The 19,342-nt window shown below is 34.2% G+C and overlaps 1 protein-coding gene across 1 annotated transcript in view; it reads left to right on the top strand.

Moving 5' to 3' along the window:
- The window catches only part of ERBB4 (erb-b2 receptor tyrosine kinase 4), a 472,537-nt gene that overhangs the window by 239,350 nt on the left and 213,845 nt on the right, over positions 1 to 19,342 (top strand). The window lies entirely within an intron of this gene.

Raw genomic sequence — 19,342 nt, 5'->3', positions numbered from 1 at the left:
GCCAGACGGCAAAGACTACATCCTATATGATTCTACTTACATAATTCTGTTATTGTGGTTTTCTAGAAAAAGCAAAACTCGAGCTAGAGAGAATGGATCAGTTTTTCCAGGGTTGAGGTGGTCAGGGAATGAGGCTAACTGCAGAACAGGAGCAAGTTCGGAGGGTATGAGGAAGCTATTCTTTATTTTGATTGTGATGGTGGTTGTTCCAATGTATGTGTTGGTCAACAATTATATTTTTTCATTTTATTGTGCATAGAATATATGAATTGAGAATTATAATACATATAAATTATGGCTCCATAAACATGATTTTAACATGTCTCATAGACGTAACCTTTCCTAAACAGGAAGTTATTGCCTTTACAGTCTGAAGTAAAAGTACAAATACCTTTATCATGAAAAACTGAAATACATATTTTTGGAAAAAGAAATTGATAAGCTACAATTAGCAAAATGCAAATTTGGATCAAAATATTGCCCTTAATGCATTTTTTCATTGGATTACCATGTAAGCACTCTAAAAAATGTAAAATTCAAGTGTAATGCTCAGCAGATTTGTAAAATGAACATTTTTGTAAACATCAGCCAGATGAAGGAGCAGAATGACATAGTAAAAGAAAAAAAAATCCTGAAGTCCCCTTGCACTCTATCGCCAGTGTAGCTACTATTTTTTTTTCATCACATCTAAATTCACTCATAAAGGATGTTCTCTATGATTCTGGCTTCTTTTAAAAATATTTTATAAGAAGCATCTATGTCACTGACGTGAATCATATTTTATTCATTCATATGGTGCTGTCTATAAGTCTTTTTTAAATGATCAGAGAAATAATATATTACTTTAGTAAACTTTACCAAATACAGAGCAACTAAACTCTAGAAAGAAACCAAGTACCTGAGTGAAATGATTTTTGAAACAGTGACACTTTGACATTTGGGCATTTGTTTAGTGTCATATAGAACAAGATTAAAAAGTTGAGAATAAATTTTAAAAAAGGATAAAAGAAAGGAGGGAAGCAGTAAGAGGGAATAATTCAGAGGCGAAATCTTTGAGTCTGAAGTATACTTTTGGAAACTAAGGTTCAATTTACTTTTCTCCTATATTCATGAAATAAGTTTTCCTCCTTAAACTGCCCATCGAGTCTACACTTTTACCTTGACAAAATTTTCACATCTGTTTTGACGATTTTCTTATAATGATTCCAGTGGACTCATAAGAGTTAATATTTGTTTATTTTCCTTGGTTATTTGTAAAAATATTTATTTATATAAAGGCAACCAATTTCATATATTTCACATTTACAGTTTTAGGAGCGTAATGACACTTCCCATCCTGACCCCTTCCTTCACTCCCATGCAACTACTTATTTTAACTCTCCTTTACAATCACAAGCTTAACACTTCACTAAATGAAGATTTCAACAAGTACTAACAGAATGGAAACTTTTTTGTGTCCTCAGTTTGAGGTGAAAACTAATTGAGATCACAAGAGCCCTCGTGGATGCTCTTTGTGGTATTTACTACTCTTGTTGAAATATTGAAATACTTTACAGTCTCATGAAGATGTGCTCTGTTAATGTTTTACATTCCAAAGGAACATTGTTCAAATAGTGTTAGTAACAATAGGAGTAAGAGATCAACATTTCTCAGGTTTGAAGCGTTTAAAATTTGAATCAAATGGCTACGTGAAATAATTTTAAAGAATAGGTGACAGATATCTAATTGTTCCTTCTTGGAAATCAGATATACCTTTATAATACCTGTTTTACAATTAAGTTTAAAGCAGTCTGGCTCTGTTCTTCTATTGTATTCACTTACTGGAGCTAACTGACTTGTCTCGATCTGGTTGTAAGATGCTAGAATGTACATGAAGGATTTACCTTGGCCATTTCAGAATAGTGTTTACTATGACACCGATTAAGTCAGAAGTAAAAATGTAACAAATATGTCCCTTTTCAGGTACGCAATATTGCAATAAAAGCTGATCTCTCTGAAATACATACATAAACATTTTCTTGAAAGCAAAAGTCCATCTAAAAATATTTCAAGTCATTTTACTGTTTAAAAATTTGTGTAAGGCTTTTCATCATTTTTCTTCATTAATTGAAAAGAATCCTAGCTAAGAAAGGGGAAAGCATGATTGAAAAATTGTCTTAAATCCTATAAACCATATGTTAAATGGGAGATTATTGAAATGTCTCATTTTCTTTCACTCAGAGGAAATTACTTTGAGCATGTCAGTGTGGCCATATCAAAATATTTAGAGTTCCTACTCCCGACTGGCCCATTATACCGTATCCTGTTTCCTAAACCAGTAGGAAGAGATTGAAAATTTAAATGAAAACAGGTGAAATGTTTCCAATCTTCACCGACTTTCATTTTCTAAAGGAGTGTTATTCATTCCCAGGCCTGTAATTTGTGAATTGGTTTTCCACACTTCATTTGCCTTGCAGGCTGCTGCTGGAATTTCTTCCAGAAAGATTGGATAGGGTAGGACTTTTTTAAAAAACTTTTATTCTCCTAGAATATTCCACTTGTAATAGAAGATCTGATATTTCAAAACTTTCCCTGCTTTTCTTATCTGAATTAAATGTCTCCAAAACAGCAGTCCTCCTTTCATTCAAAATCTTTTACCCTCAAAATACTTGTCTCTTCAAATTCCCTGAAGAAATATATTTGGCAACTTTCAAATTCTTTTTTATGATACTCATTTTAGCTTGTACATATTATTTTCAAAATATTCTGATAGAACAAAATGTTAAATTCTTTTTTCTGTTTTAGATCTTTTGTCAGACGTGTATACAAATCTTCTTATGGTCTCTGTCTCTTTTTCTAGTGAGTTTAAAACTTGCTAATTTTGATGGGCAAATATCTATTGCCAGATCATTTCTTTATGTTAATTAACAAACAGAAAGTAAACCGCCTAACAATTTTTTTTTTTAATTTGCGAGGGACACTTTCATAATCTTAAGAAATATGTACATTTTGTATATAACAACTTGTTCCAATCCAGTTATTCTACATGCTTCATAATATGAAATATAGTTGATCTCACTTTAATTCACTAAATCTCATATGAGCAGGTGTTTAAAACATTTCATACTCTCATCACAGTATAATGCCGATGCGTCACTTTCATTTAATGGTGTGGTGGTGATTACTGAAGGGGTCACACAGGAGTTTATCCTTTAGCAGTGTGACCCATGTGTGATAGATGAGAAAGGGGATACGATCTCGGCATTACTCTCACATTGGCACCATTTTTTTCAATGTCTGTTTCGCCCCTGAGGAGCTTAGTTCATAACTTATGTCTAGCTCGGATGCATAGAACTGCCCATCGATGGTTACCTTATGTGAGTGGCAGCTGCGTTATGATCTGTCAGCACAATAAATAAAAGTACACAGCCCTTTTATTATAAGTCCATCCGCAATCCACTGCATCCTGTATATTGGATTTGCTTTTGAAGAGTGTTCAAAGAGATGAAAAAGAATGTGTGAATTTCTTCTTTTCCCTCCAGATTTCTATCCCACACTTCCTTGCACCCACAAAACACTGAAGTTCTCAAGAGCTGATGAGGGCAGTGCAAAGAATCCTTACCTGGTGGTTGTTATCATTGATCCTACAGTTCAGGTGGTGCTTTTAAAGAAAAACACGTAGTATTACAAGGTTACATTCACATTGATGTCCACATACTGGCTCATTATTAGCAAACTTTTGAATCCTGGAAGTATTATTATTATTATTTTTTAATCCATATTTATGGCTGAAATAAAAAGAAGCATTTTTAAATTATTCATTTACTTTGATCTGTTTGAAAGGCAAAAGAGGTAGGACACAGAGATTCACTGCCCAATGCCAGAAGCAACCATTTGGACCAGGCTGAAGCCAAGAATTCAGAATTCTGTGTTTGTGACAGGGCCCCAAGTGCTTGAATATTCTCTTTTGCCTCCCAGAATTCATCAACAGGAAGCTAGGTTAGAAATGGAGGTGTCACCATTTTTAAAGAGCGTTTAGTTTAGGATTGTAACAAAGTCTAGAGTCAACACTTTTAAGCTGGAAAGATGTTGATTATCTGAAAATACTTAAAAAGTGAAATTAAAGAAAATTTTATTTTGGTATAAAGTAAAATTTGAAACCTATGCATACTTTTCTGTGTTACATACATTTTCCATGAATATCTTTTATAGATTTATTTATTTTTATTTGAAAGGAAGATCTATAGAGGAAAGAGACAGAGAGAAAGAGAGAGAGAGTACTTCCATCCACTGATTCACTCGCCGTATGACCCTAGTGGCCAGAGTTGGGCCAATGGGAAACCAGGAGCCAGGGTGCAGGAACCCAAGGTCTTTGGCCATGCTTTTCTGATCTCCAAGGCCATAAGCAGGAGCTGGATCTGTAATAGAAAGCTGGACATGAGCCCGTGCTACATTGGATGCTGGCTCTTAGAGGTAGAGGACTAAACTGTTGAGCCGCTGTGCTGGCCCCTTTCTGAATATTTCAAAGACAATATATATGTGTGAATTTTAGATGTTTTTGCAAGGAAATAAATATTTTTATTCCATTTTCAGTGAATTCTATAAATTTGCTCATATTAATTATCTATGAAAACAAAGTGAACATAGTGAATATCATTGGCACTAATCATCTTCATTTTTTCCTATATTTTATATTATAGGGATTATAATATTTCATATTAATTAATTTCTGATTAATCAAAGGTGTCAGAACTATCCACTGAGCATTATCTCAAAAATATCTAAGTTTCACTAAAATTAAGTACTGACAATCTTAATTCTATTATTAAAAAAAAAAAGCAGAAGAAAATGTTTTTGAAACCTTGCCATATTTCTTTAGGCAAATACATGTGCTGTTTCCTTTCTAGCATTCTTTTCTTAGAAATTTAGAGGTATCTGTATGTTACATATAATATTCAGAATGTTTAATTGGGGTATTTATTATCAGATTAAATTCTATTTTATAACATTTCAGCGAAAAAACCATTTCTGCAGCTTGTTTGAATGGAAATGGCTCCAACAGTGTGCAAAGGTCATGTAAAAGTAACAGTTTGGGCAAAGCAACCAAGATAATTCCTTATAAAGAGAAGTTATCTTGTGGTTTTTGCAGGACTAAGAAGTTCATGTAGTAAGCAAGTTAGATAGGTATGTGAGGACCAGTGACATCTAGGAAATTGTAAGCTAGTACTAACAGCTCACATAGCAGTTATTAGCAATCGTCTTAGAAGAAATGGCTGCTCAGGTAGTCAGTGTTCAAATACTGCTAGCTGAGTGAGTTCAAATTAATACACTGGAACTAATTAGAGTTACCACATCTAGCGTGTGTCTTTGAACTCTTATCTACTTTTGGTATTCAGTTCTTACAAGTGTGCTTATTTGGTGTATGAGATGACTTTATTTATTTATAGAAAAAAGAAATTACTGAACTAAACTTTAGCAGCATGAAAATAGGACATTAGTATCAGGGAAGCTTAGTCTGGCTGTTGAACCTGTTTTACAATTTGAAATATCATAGACCTGGATTAGATACTTGAGAACTAAATGGTAGTAATTTTAAAGTATCTTTGAGGAACTACTCAAATGTTTTCTAAGTTTTTTTTTATTTTTATATAATGCATTATCAAACCTGCAGAAGTTTAAAACACACAAGTTTGTAGGTTCAAGTACAGGCATGCAGGTGGGCAACCTAGTAACTTCTGATCCACCTCCCTGCCACTGTGGGAAACCGTAGGTGATGGCTCAAATAGACAGTCATGATGCGACGAGGTTCTGCTCTTAGAATCCCACTAGATTACAACTAAGGTCTGTCTGAACTATGTTCTCCAGGCTTCCATATCTGTGAAATTTAAAGGCAGAATTAAGCCTCTTAACGTAGTAGGACTGTCACCAAGTCATTACTCATTCTTGGCTAAGTCTAGTCTCTGCTTCTTGAGTTCTTGTTCAAGTTTGATCATGACCCTTCCCTCCTTAAGGCCAGCAAAAATTACAGACTTCTCCCAGGATCATAGCCATCAATACATGCGTACATACCCTATCTTTGCTTTATCTCTCTCATATTTAGATGCAGATAAAGGCTCAGATGATTAGGTCAAACTCAACTTTGGTTGCTTTCCTGTCTTTTTAAAGTTTAACATTTTTGTTAAAAAAAATTAGTTTTACACAGAGATAGAGACAGAAATATCTTCCATCTGCTGGGTCAATCCCTGGTTGTCTGAAATGTCCAGCATAGGCCAGGCCAACACCAAAACTTTTTCCAGGTCCCTTAGATGGTGGGCAGGAGGCCAAGTAATTGGACCATCTTTGGGTGCTTTTCCTACGCCATGAGCAAGAAGCTGGACAGGAAGTGCAGCAGCTGGTACATAAATTGGCACCCATATATTATACTGACAATTAATGCAGTGGCTTCACACATTGGAACACAATACCAGTCAAGTCTTCCTGTTGTAAGGCCAACTAATTTGGAACCTTAATTACGCCAAAAATGTACTCTTTATGTCAATACCTCAATCTGTGTTTTAATTAGTGTTTGACTCAGTGGAAAGAGTTGCATGTATATATTGATGGATATAATCCTAGGATAATTCTGTAATTTCTGCATACCACATTTACCTATATTGCTGGCTTAAACATATATTATTTCCAGTAGTTCCTTTTTAGTGTTTTTCTTGCAAGACTTTGAAAGACAATTATTTTCTGAATCTTATGCAGTGTTAACAGATAAGGAAACATTTATTTCTGAGAGGTAGATTGGTCATACCATCTTCAAAGAATTATTCCCTTCTTGCCCCACGAAAGAGACTGAAGCAAGCAGTAAGTTCTTAGACCTCAAACCATGATTGTTCCATGCATTTATGTGCTGAATGGTCAAGTTTCCATGTCTACCTCAGTTCCAACTACTCAGTACTGCAATAATGAGCAGTGTCTCATAGCTACAGTTCTAACAAAACTGTCCCAAATTAGACCCAAATAAGCAATCTTGCCTCTTGCATCTTCAGACCAGTGGGTCATCTCCAACACTGCTGTAGACCTGCATGGTGCAAAGTAGCAAAATTGCCACATTGGATAATTGAGCATTTCAATGTGGAAGCACAAATTGAGATGCTGTGTAATTATCAAAGGTACACAAAAATGTAAAGACAAAATATAAAAACTTGAGTGGAAAATATTTGATTGTTAACTCATATGAATTATATGTTGAAATAATAATTTGAGGCTTATTGAATAAATAAAATGTTACTAAAATTAAATTCCTCTTTAAAAAATATGTCTGCCAGAATGTTTTAAGCTATTGATTAATCTTGCATTATATGTGTGGGAGGGAACCACTCTAGCCTGGTCATGCTGAAATTAATTTAATACTCAATTTTAGTGCTGTTTCAGATTTTGTGATGGTAGTGAGAACAGTGAAAAGAATGTTTTTGCTTTTTTATAGAATTGTGTTTGGAAGCCATTGTTTTAATATTTAATGCCACAAATGAGCAATTTTTACACAGAAAGATTTCTTAAATATAGGTCAAAATCTTTTTATATATTCAATTTTGTCAAAAAATGTTATTCTAGGAAAGCCACGGTTTAGATCTAAGACCTGTTTGCTTCAGGGTCGCTGGCAAGGCAAGATAGAATAAGAATTATCCCACTATATGATATATTCATATACTATATTAGATTTTAAGTAAGTATCCTTTCCTTTTTTCATATTTCCTATTTAACTAAACGAATCTAATTAAATCAGACCCCCTTCTGTGATGTGGTTACATAAAATGATGTGTAGATATTAACTCAAATTGCTCTCTTCATGCTTTTTCTTATTGCCTCAGCACATTCCCTAACTAATCATTCTTTCATAAACATACTGTTATTTTTCCATACTTTGTACGTAGGCAGGAGCTAATTAACAGAAGAGCGCTTGCATTTAACAATCAAATTCTCTTACAGTGAAGTTTCATGTGCTGCTAGCATCCTTCCTCAAACCCAAAGTGGTATAATTTCTTCTTAATTTCATGATAACTTAGTAAAAAATGAATCATAAGGATGGGGAAAATCACCTCGAATAAACCGAATGCTTCGAGCCATCATGATTTTATGGCATTCTGTTCTTTAGCTCAAAGTAGTCCATATGCTTCAGTCATTTACATCATAATTATCGTTACTTTTAGAAGAGAGAAAAAAAATGAAAACCTTGTATCATAAAATCTTTACTAGTTGAAGGAAAAAATTGTGTCATGAAATTTATTTCTAAAATTATTACTTTACTGAACCCCTGGATCCGATGTTATACAGATGAGAGAGTACTTACATGAGAATAATAAGTGAGCAGTAGAAAAAAGATTTGAGCTTCAGTGTGTCTGATTTCCAGGGCCAAAGTACTTAACGTTTTGTTCTCAGAGGACCAGTAAGAGCTATTTTTCTGGCAACATTGAATGAAGGAGTTAGGTACAGAAACTACTGATGATTATTCCTAGATTTTTGGCTTGTAAGTTTGGACAGATTTGGAAAGCGTAGCAGAATAGTCCCTAACTAGGACTGAAGTGGTAAATTTGTGGTGAATTTGAAATTTCTATGTGATATTAAATGACAGATTTCCTGATAAAATAAAAATTAGAGGCAGAAGTTACATGAAAAACAGTAGGCTTGCAAAAGAAAGGACTCTGACTTGACTTGTTTTTCCAGAGGAATAGGAAGCACCAAGAGAAAAATACAGCTCTGTAGTGCTGCTAGGCAAAGTTGGAGGGAACTTCTCATTAATGTTCTATATTTTCTCAGAGAATGTAGTTTGGGTTATCTTGCTAGAATGGATACAGGCATTTTCTAGGGCATGGATAAAGGAAAGGTGGTTTGTGAAGTTGAAATCAATTGTAAACTGATTTTGCATAAAAATCCTCTGACATTAATTCACAGATCATCAATTATTTGCAATATGTTGCTTTACATGTATCCAAATAGAAGGTCACCTGTTTTATTTTTGCAAGGAAAATGTCAGGTTGTGGTTTGCTAGCTGTGACTCTGAACTCATTAAATTAGAAGACTGTTAAATATATAATCAGAATCTAATAACATCCTGAATGCTTTTGAGTCAATTAACAAATTTTAATACCTGCAGTGTTAATTACAAAATGATGATATATAACAGTTACACCGAATTAGAACATTTCTGAAAATATCAGCAATTGTGCATGTACAGAGCATGTATTAGTAAGTCAGTAAATCGTGAAGTATTTTCCCAGTTCAAGTTTTTCAAATGCTCTAAAGTAAGAGATTACATAAAGTTCCTTAAAAACAAAAATTTTTGACCTCTTATTATGGTGTGTCACTACATCTGTCTTTAAGCATTAATTCTTTTCCTAGCAATTTATACCTTTTAAATTCAAAATAAATAATTAAAAAATACATCTTACATGGCTAAATTTCACCAGCCCCACTTTAGGTGTTTATTTTCTTTGTTCTTTCTGATGTTTATTAATAATGTAACATTAATTTTGTTTAGGACATTTTAAAACAAAATGTACAATTAAAGAGTAACACATACTTAATGAGTTGAACATAAATGTATGGGCATATCTTCATGATAATGCTTGCATATATGTATATATATGCTAATACATTTACATTATTCATTGAAAACTCATTTGGAGACCTTTTACGGTTCATCTTCAACTCTCTTCTGTAACAAAACACATAGTAGTTATTTAGTGTTCCTGGCAATCAATGTTCCAACAACTTCCTGTGGAAGATAGGTTATTCTGACTTTTGTATTATTTAGTAATTGTAGGACAGACATTCATAAAATGTTATTATGTGCACCTCACCTGCATTATCAATATATGCCCAGTAATGGATTCACTAAACACAGTGAAATACTGTTTTATAATTCACATTTTCTGCTTAATATTTAAACTTCAAATAGGAAACACATTAAGTATTACAGAAGTTGTTAAGTTAAAGCCATTTGTGTTACACTCATTATAAAATATATTTTAACAGATCAAATTTATAAAAAATGAATATAATCTAAATTAAATCTATAAAATATGTTTAACAAATTAAATCTATGGCCATAGATGAGACCCATCAAAACATGTCTCCATATTTTGGAGCAAAAATTGACGTAAATTACGTGAGTTGGGAATGTTTTCTAATATTTATATGGTTTCTTTTGTGATGCCATTAATCATGGTATAGAAAGGATTTGATGGATAAATAAGTTAGATTAACTCCATTTCAAAGTTTGTCAATCTGTTAGTTGTTTTTAAATAAGTCTGAATGATCCATTATACACATAAAGCTCTTTTTTATTTTAGTAATTAGTAGGACAACTTTGATCCTATATAGTTTTGAAATAAGCTTACAAGATGAATTGGTAACACTAATGCCTAATATGCATATATATTTTAAGCCTCCAATAATATTGCTTAGATGAGCTTCTCCTTTTCTCTCTCTCTCTGTTTCTCTCTTTGAGATTGCTATGAATACCATTGCTGATAATGGAAGACAACTAAAAAAGAACTTTACAACATGTCCCTGCTACTTACTTTGTTCTATATGTGCATCTGTTTCTTTTCTTTTGGGGGCTACTTGCAAATCATTAAATGCTATTGCACAGAGTGGTCCCAAATATACCCAAAATGATAGTGTTCTTGGCAACAGCCCTGTACGAGAGGGTGAACTTAGGGCTTAGTAACTGCTTTCTCGTGCTCATCACTTTCTTTTTTTCTTTACCTTAACTAAAACAACTTCTACATCAACTCATCCGGCATGGTTCTAAGTGAAGATAACTATTTTCCTGGATAATATTCCACATAGAAAAGTAAAGATGTGTGATCTGGAAAGTTGAAAGACCGAGAAGACAAAAGTCCATAAGGACATTTAAAAGGAGCTTCTATACTTATTTTGCTTTACTTTAGGATTATTATTGTAATGACCATTTACTAAATAAATAGATTTTGAAGTACCCTGCCCTGGATGGCCATCAACAATACACAGCAGCCCACAAAGCTGAATGTTAATACTATAGATAATTTCAGTGAAAGAAAAAATAAAGATAGAAAAATTAGTATTCTCACTAGGGAGAGAATGTCTCATGTAGATGTGGGGTTTTTTTCCTTAGTAGTTATGATTTCTTTTGCATGTAAATTAAATGGTTTCAGGCAAAGTATAAAATTGTCTTGGTATTCTGTTGCTGCAGTGCTGCTTGAGTTGGCTTATATTCTTTTAATTTTTTTTTCTTTGACATTATCTGGAGGCTGTGAATCCACTTACAGAGCATCTGCAGAATCATAACACTTTCAGGCAAACGCTTGAAAAAAATGGGTTTACCCCTAATTAAAAATGTGGTCTAATTAGGGGTTGAATTTTTTTATAAGTTAAACAGAGGGTTGTATTACTAACTGTTGTTGTTAGATACTTTGAAATGTGTTTTTGCAACACTTGGTCAAAATAAACATCCCTTTATACTATTAAAAAATAACCCATTCGATGTTAAAGACATTATTTAGAGAGCAGTGACCAAAAATCTTTCTGAAGGAGGATTTGTGTTTCTTCCAATTCCTCAGGAAAATATTTTAAAACAGTGTAGACGGAAACAATTTTACCCTATCATTGTCTCCCTTGGGTTACTTCCAATCTAGTGTGGACCAAAAAAATTTAAAAGCAAAGTGTTCATATTTTGCCAAGATAAATGCAAGTAAAAAGCTCTGTGTTTCTCTTGCATTCTCGTCTTAATTGTTCTTTCACTAATACTTGTATTTGCTTGAGGTACATACGGTCAATAAAAACCACACCAAGACAGCAGGCTGCAAGGGACCATAATGATGATAAAACCAGGCTTTAGTGAGGTCTGCTCCCTGGCAAGGTTCACCGATCCGCAAGGGTGTGACCGGGAGAAGTGTGCCCAGACTCAGGCGCACCTAGCCTGAGCAGTGGGGCAATGATGGAGCTTGAAGTAGAGGCAAGTGTATTCTGATTGGTTGGCTCCATGTGAATGAGTCCCAGCGGACTTTCTGCCTCCTCCTTTCCCCTGCCCGCGCCCTCAGGGCTAACACGTAAGAACCAGAGAAAGTTTCTACTGTTGTTTTCTCATTTGAAGAGAGGTGACAACATGTAGATTACAGCATATTTGAATTCCACAATCCATGAAGGGTTTCTTGAGAGACACGTTACAAACTTCCGCTTAGTATTACTTGTAAAGGTACTTACATCTCCTCTACCTGCCTCCTCTCACAAAAAAGTTTCAGGAAAGGCTGATGTGGATGAAACCAGGAAATGACCAACAGAGTGCAATAATCAGAGGTAAAAAAAAAAAATCTGTTAGCTAGGAAGAGAACGGCCACTGGCTTCATTTTTGTTCTTATAAATCCAGATGTCCTAAAATAATGTATTTTAAACTAAGAACTTAATTGGTTCCTAAAGAGTTTGAAGTGTTATTTTTATATGTAGGAGAAATATAGATTTAAGGTAACTGCTGTAGTCACTTTTAAGGATCGGCAATGTCAGTGTTAGAACACGTATCACTGGCTTGATCCTTTGTATTGATAGTAAAATGACTGTTGCAGCTCCAAGTGTTACAGCCAACCACAGAAGTAGCAAACAGGCTCTCTTGACTGTACTCACCTTATCCAGAAATACTTTGAGTGAATGTATGTTTTCATGTCATTGGCCAAAAAACCTGAAAAGTTGTTATTTAACTTTTAAAATGTGGTAAGTTGGAGATGTTAACGAACAGGGAGTTAGAAATGACTACTGAGTTAGTCAATCAGGGGCATGTTTAAAAGGTTTAACTTTATTTGAAAGGAAGAGTTAAGAGAAAGAGTAAGAGAGAAAAAGAGAGAGAGAGTGTGTGTGTGTGAGAGAACATCTGCCTTGTACACTGCAGGGGCCAGTACTGAGTCAGTCTGAAGCCAGGAGCCAGGAGCTTCTTTTGTGTCTCCCAGGAGCCCAGGGATTATGTGTGACATAGTAAGTTAAGTCTCCACCCCTGGTACTAGCCACCCATATGGGTACTGGTTAGAGTCCCAGCTGCTCCACTTACAACCAAAAACTTTACCAGTGTTTGCGATGGTGAAAGATAAACCAGACTTGCACAGGCAAACAAAAGTGACTTAATTGTGGATTGATTCATTATTTGGGGGAGAAAAATTTATTTTGTCAATTATTGTGAGATTAAGTAAATATGAACTACATATCAGTTCGGATCATTATAATATAACTTATTTTTATTATGCATATTTTAGATTATACTTTTGTTAAGTTTAAAAATATAGGAGGCTCTAAGTTATTATAGAATATATGAATTTTTAAGGGGTTAGTTTAAGACCATAAGGAGTATGTAGATATTTATGAATGTAGATATTCATTCTTTCAATCAAATAATAATTATTAGTGCTTCTGGTTATGAAAAAAATGAATCTCAAGAAGATCAAATAATATTTACAACACAGTTCTAACACTTTAAAGACTTGCATTTGAACTTATGAAAATTGAAATTATTATGTAGATAAAGGGATGGATGACATGATTTATCTGAGGAGTTATGTGTAAGTGAAAAAGTGAAGAAACTCAATGATTGAGTCCGGTGACTCCTTTACTTACAGATTAGAAAAGTAGGAGAGAAATAACAAAAATGATTTTCGAAGCATTGACCAAATAGAGGAAAAACTAGAGAAAATGATGTGATGGAATTCAAGGAAGACAGTGTTTTAAGAGAGGAAAAGGATCATTTATGACAAACGCTATTTCCAGACTGATGAAGATTAGGTCTAAAAAATGACTGATTTGACAGTAAGGAAACTGTTCTGAGCTTGATAAGGTCAGATGTAATAGAGGATAGGATAAAACCGTGATGAAAATTTGTCCAAAAATCAAGAATGAGAGTAAGATGAGCAATTGCAGACAAATTATTTAGAAGCTGAATGTAAAGGACACGGTTTTCTATTTCCGAATTTGTTCCAAATACTAAAACGTTGGATCAAGTGAGTGATCACATATATCAGAAATATATTATCACCTAAAATGTCCCATATGCTATCTGTCTTATTTAATAGCAATAATGAAGAATCCTGGCAGAGAATGTTGTTGTAGAAAGAGTAGAGCAAAACAGAAAGTATAATTGATGATCCCTAACCTTGTGACACTTACAACTTACCTGGATGTGGAAAAAAATCCAAAGGAGAATAATATAAATATAAATAAAATTCTGTTTAGAAGCTTATAAAGAAGATATGTAAGACTAGACAAGAAGTTTTATTGTGCAGGATAGCGTAATGGGAATGAATTGAGACACAAACACAGCAATAAAATTCAAGCCACTTATTAACCATTACTAGTTAATCTGGAGCATAAAAATGTTTCGTATGGAGACTACTGAACTATAAAGAAAGTCACTTACGCCAGAGTAACTGCTTGAACTATCTTTTTTTCATTATAGTTTTAAAAATATGCAATAATGAATGTTAAACATTAATTTGTCAAATGGGAAATAATAATAAGGCCTCAAAATTGACAATAAGATCCTTTTAAGTTTAATAAATCATTTTGCTTCAGTGTTTGTGACCAATGATATACAACATCATTTTCAAATGTATCAAGCATACTAAAAGTTTGTTGCACTCACAAATTATCAGACTCAAAAAATCAATATCACCTAAGGAAAAACAGTGAAGTAATGAGAGAAGTGAAACTCTGTGGAATAATGTAGCTTTCAATAAGTGGAAAAGAGGAAGTAGGGGAAAAGAAAAAAATTTAAATGCCATGGAGCTACACCCTTGTTTATGTTTTGAACTTTTCCAAGAGAAAGAAAACTATTTGAAAAAAGCTAAGAGAAGCACAGCATTGTCATCTGTCACTTTCTCTAACCGAAAGTGTACTTGCTAATACAACTAACCTAAGTGTAGTTCTTGAAATTAATAGAATAACAGGTATACACAAAAACTTTGAAATTAGAGTAAAAGCTAAAATACATACATCCAAAAAAATAAAAGAATATTTATCCCTTCCAAATGTTGTTGTACTCCTAAGGCTACATGTGTAAAGATGACAACACCAACCTTAAGCCTGCTCAGACCGGCCAACATGCACAGCCATCTCTGACTCCTTTACGTCTCTTCTCTGAGCGTGAAGTTCATCAATCTTTCATAATTTCTTTTCTGTAATACCTTTTGTCTATCTCTTCTTTAGTATTTTCCTAGTTTGATAAACAGCAAAGTGGACTACTAAAAGAGTGGACTAACTAGCCTTTAAAGCAAATTTGTTCCCTGATCATATACCTTATAATATGCTGCCAGAATCATGTCCTTATTATGTTCTTAAAATCACATTTTAATAGAGTGAGAAATAACTCTGGAGAAAACATACCTGGATTCAATTCTTGACTATACTTCCAGTGATTATTACCTTGGAACAGTCATATAACCTACCTCAGATTCGTTTCAAATATGTAATTGATTAAATTGGAAGAAGAATTTGATATATCACATGTAAAAAGCCTAGTAAAATCAATATTGTTCATTAATCCTGTAAGAAATAAGCATATGCAAAAAACATGGATTCCAAAAACCTTTGTATGTTTTTCATGATTGCCTTTAGCTCTCAAAGTGCCTTCCTGTTGACTTTATTCAAATCGGAAGTATTCTTTCAGACCACTGTCTCCCCCACAAACACTTATTGTTCCCGTTAGAGGGAAGCATAGCTGCCAGTGGTTCAACAGAAGTAGAACACATGTTACTTACATAAAAGGGAGAGATGTTTCTTAAGAATTCTCCACTTCTCCTCTGTACACAGTGTATCAAAAACTTTTCGTTAGTCTAAAGCAGGATTTTGGTTTAAAAGTTAGACATGGAAAAACAAATGAGAGGGGATGGGGAAAAAGTTAGAGATGCTTTGTACAGAATGGTGTATAGAGAGAATAAGTTGTTATTTGACATTTGTGAAGCTTGAGGGAGTAGTACTGTTCTAAATCTGTTGTTTTTCTGTCCAATAACCATGATACTCGTGCCATTTTAATGCTTTGATAGATAAAGGCAAAGAGAACTGACCAATAGAATATAAATTCCTATCTATGTCACTTCCCAGAGCAGTGTTTAGACAGTGTATTTTGTTAACGAACTAATAAATTGCATAATATGTTTCCAACTTTGGTAAATAAACCAAAGTTGGTAGAATTATATGCCCTATTTTTTTTTTCCAATTTCTTAAACTTTCCATCTGTTGCTTCAGATTACGTTGTCCAGGAATTAAATATAAAAATACTTAATGGTTGCTGTATTTTTGAAAGATTCTGCTTATTTATTTTTTTGAAAAACTATGGCAGAAATAGAGGGTGGGAAGAGGGAGAGAGAGAGAGAAAAAGAGAGAGAGAGAGAGAGAGAGAGATCTTCCATCTTGTGGTTTATTTCTCAGATGGCTGCACATTCAAGCTTGGGGCACGTTGCAATCATAGTGAGGAATTACCTTTGTGTCTCACATGCATGTGGTCGGCTCCCAAGTACACAAGCTGTATTGCCTTCCTAGGCATGTTTGAAGGCACCTGAACCGGAAACAAAGCAGCCAGATCTGGAACTGATATTCTAACCTGGGATGCCGGTATTCCAGGCAGTTCTAACTCACTGTGCCACCACAGTAGTGCCAGTTAGTGCATGTATTAATTCAATATTTACAATACTTATTATGTACCACTAAATATGTTTGTACTTATCCTACCAGTGTAATAGTATAGGCAATAATAACTGTACCAATAGAGACATTTATAAGACTATATAATATGTATAAACTATTAAAAAGAAATGAGTATAATAATCAGTTGGATTTAAAAACCTTGATAAAAGGAAAGACCTTTCTGGCATGATTCTTTGTCAACACTTACAGAAATTAATAGGTACATTATACATACACATGCATGCATTTATTGTCAAAATATTATCTCTAGGGCCCGGTGCGGTGGCGCAAGTGGTTAAAGGTCCTCGCCTTGCACGCCCAGGATCCCATATGGGCGCCGGTTCTAGTCCCGGCAGCCCCGCTTCCCTTCCAGCTCCCTGCCTGTGGCCTGGGAAAGCAGTCGAGGACAGCCCAAAGCTTTGGGAACCTGCACCCGCGTGGGAGACCCGGAAGAGGCTCCTGGCTTCGGATCGGCATAGTATCGACCCGTTGCGCTCACTTGGGGAGTGAATCATGGGACGGAAGATCTTCCTCTCTGTCTCTCCTCCTCTCTGTATATCCGCCTTTCCAATAAAAAAATAATAAAAAAAAATATTAGCTCTAATAATAACAAAATTTGCTTTTAAATCAAATAGAAAAATTAACTGCTTCCCAAACATGGCAAAAAAGAATAGACACATTGATATATGTACGTTTTTTTTAAAAATAGAAAACAATGAAATGAACCACTATGAAACTACTAATTTTTTTTCTCCTAAACAATCCTAGTAATTTTACAAATCATTTCATGTTTGCTTCTTTGTATGGTAGCATCTCTACTCCAGTGAGATATGCACTCACATATTGAAAAATCATTATCAAATTTTATCACACGAGGACAAGTAAAAAAATATTTAAATTTCCTTAGGAAGAGGGAGAGCACATTTTAATGCATTCACTTCGACACTCATAATTCTGGTCATATTTTATCTGCAGCAGAGAAATGTTATGCCCTAATCAAAGGACAGAGACATGTGGCAGTGCCCAAGGTCCCTTCAAGTAAAGACTGTAACTGTCAACGGATGTCTGACACCTCAGAGTTTGACCCACATCACTATCATTTACTCAAAAAGAAAAAAAAAATGTCATATTTATAGAGCAGGTGGAATTCTGGGTCAGAAAAAGCACAATTTACGAGAGAAGAATAAAAGTGTGCTAATGTAGTTCTCCTTGCCCTAGGCAGTAACCCTTAAAATGTCTTCTGGGGAATGTCATTGTTTCTTAGTATTTCAAGGTCTCTCTTTGAACTCCACAGTGTTTGAGGGAGGACCGAGCAGAGTGGGTGCAGCAGAGCTGCTTGTCTGGCTTTCTGAAAGAAGATCCAGCTTTCGCAGAAAACAGAGTCCCCTGAACTGTATTCTCACTGAAAAGATAAAATGAAGATAAACAAAAAATAATGCTACAAATAGACTTTATGCCCTGAAGTATAATTGATTTAATACATTTAAACCATAATAAATGCAGCACTGCACATGAAAGGACAATGTGAAGAGAATCAACACATTAAGATGAAGCTAAATATAAAACCAAGGCATCTCAGAGTACCTAAATAAACCAATGTTCATTTTGCTTTCTGTACAATCAATTAATAATGAAGGAAAAGCTGGTGGGTGTTACTTGTTTACCCTAAACATTCCATTCTAATTAAGTATCTACAAAAACAATGTTATGGCTGAAAATGAATGAACTTGAGAATTCAGGATATGAAATATTAGCATTATTATTTATGTTTAATCTTCAGGTTATCTTTTCTGAGAGAGTATTTTGCTGTACTGAATATGAATATTCAGGTTGCTTAGTTATTGTGAAAACATGAATGTGTAGAAAAAGAAACACTCATTTACAAAACATAGAAGCATTTGAATGTGTGAGAATAGAAGTTCAGTCAATCTTTTTAAGTTATCTACATTTTGCCTTGTTGTGTCTGACCGAATAGACATTTTACTTATCTGCATGAAGGTGAATTCTTTTGCTGTGAGGGTGGGAAGTCTTTGACATTCTCATTTTTACTTTATTAGTGTCCGTTGAACATGAAGTGTTTTGTTAGTGCTACTGTTGTGCTGTGATGTCCATGACTTCCTCATGGCAGTCAAATCTTGTTATTTTTTGAACAGGTTTTCTGCTATATTGAAACCGATTGCCATATCTGTCTCTACGTATGCTATATCTAAGCATGTTCTTATTTTAAAAATTGCATTCTTTCCCTCGGTCAGCAATGGCTCATGCATTCTAAGATTTTTCTTTTAGTGAAACATTACTAGGCTCTTAATCAGCTGTATATTTCTTTTAGCAAAAAAAAACATAAAACACACACTTGAAGATACATTTACCTCGGATTCATGACAGGCTTAAGCCTCACTAGGCAAAAGATGATAGCCAGTTTGATTAATGATCATTTTAAATAAAAGTTTCCATATTTGACCCCAATATGAGATAATGATTTATTTAACTGATACACATTAATTAGAAGTAGAAATGAATTTACCTTCCTTGCAGATACAATTTATTGGACATAATAGTAAGACTCTAAGACACTTCTGTGAACTGTGTGTACGTGTGCGTGTGTGTGTGCCAGGTCAGAGCAGCCTAAATTTCATTACATTGCTCTAATTATGGGCTACATGCTTTGTTTATTACTAAC

Source organism: Ochotona curzoniae, unplaced genomic scaffold (genome assembly GCF_017591425.1).
Source record: "Ochotona curzoniae isolate NIBS_2020 unplaced genomic scaffold, NIBS_Ocur_1.0 contig_4148, whole genome shotgun sequence".
In the NCBI taxonomy this organism is placed as follows: Eukaryota; Metazoa; Chordata; class Mammalia; order Lagomorpha; family Ochotonidae; genus Ochotona; species Ochotona curzoniae.
Note: the sequence above shows the minus strand (reverse complement) of the source record. Positions and strands in the feature narration are given on the sequence as shown.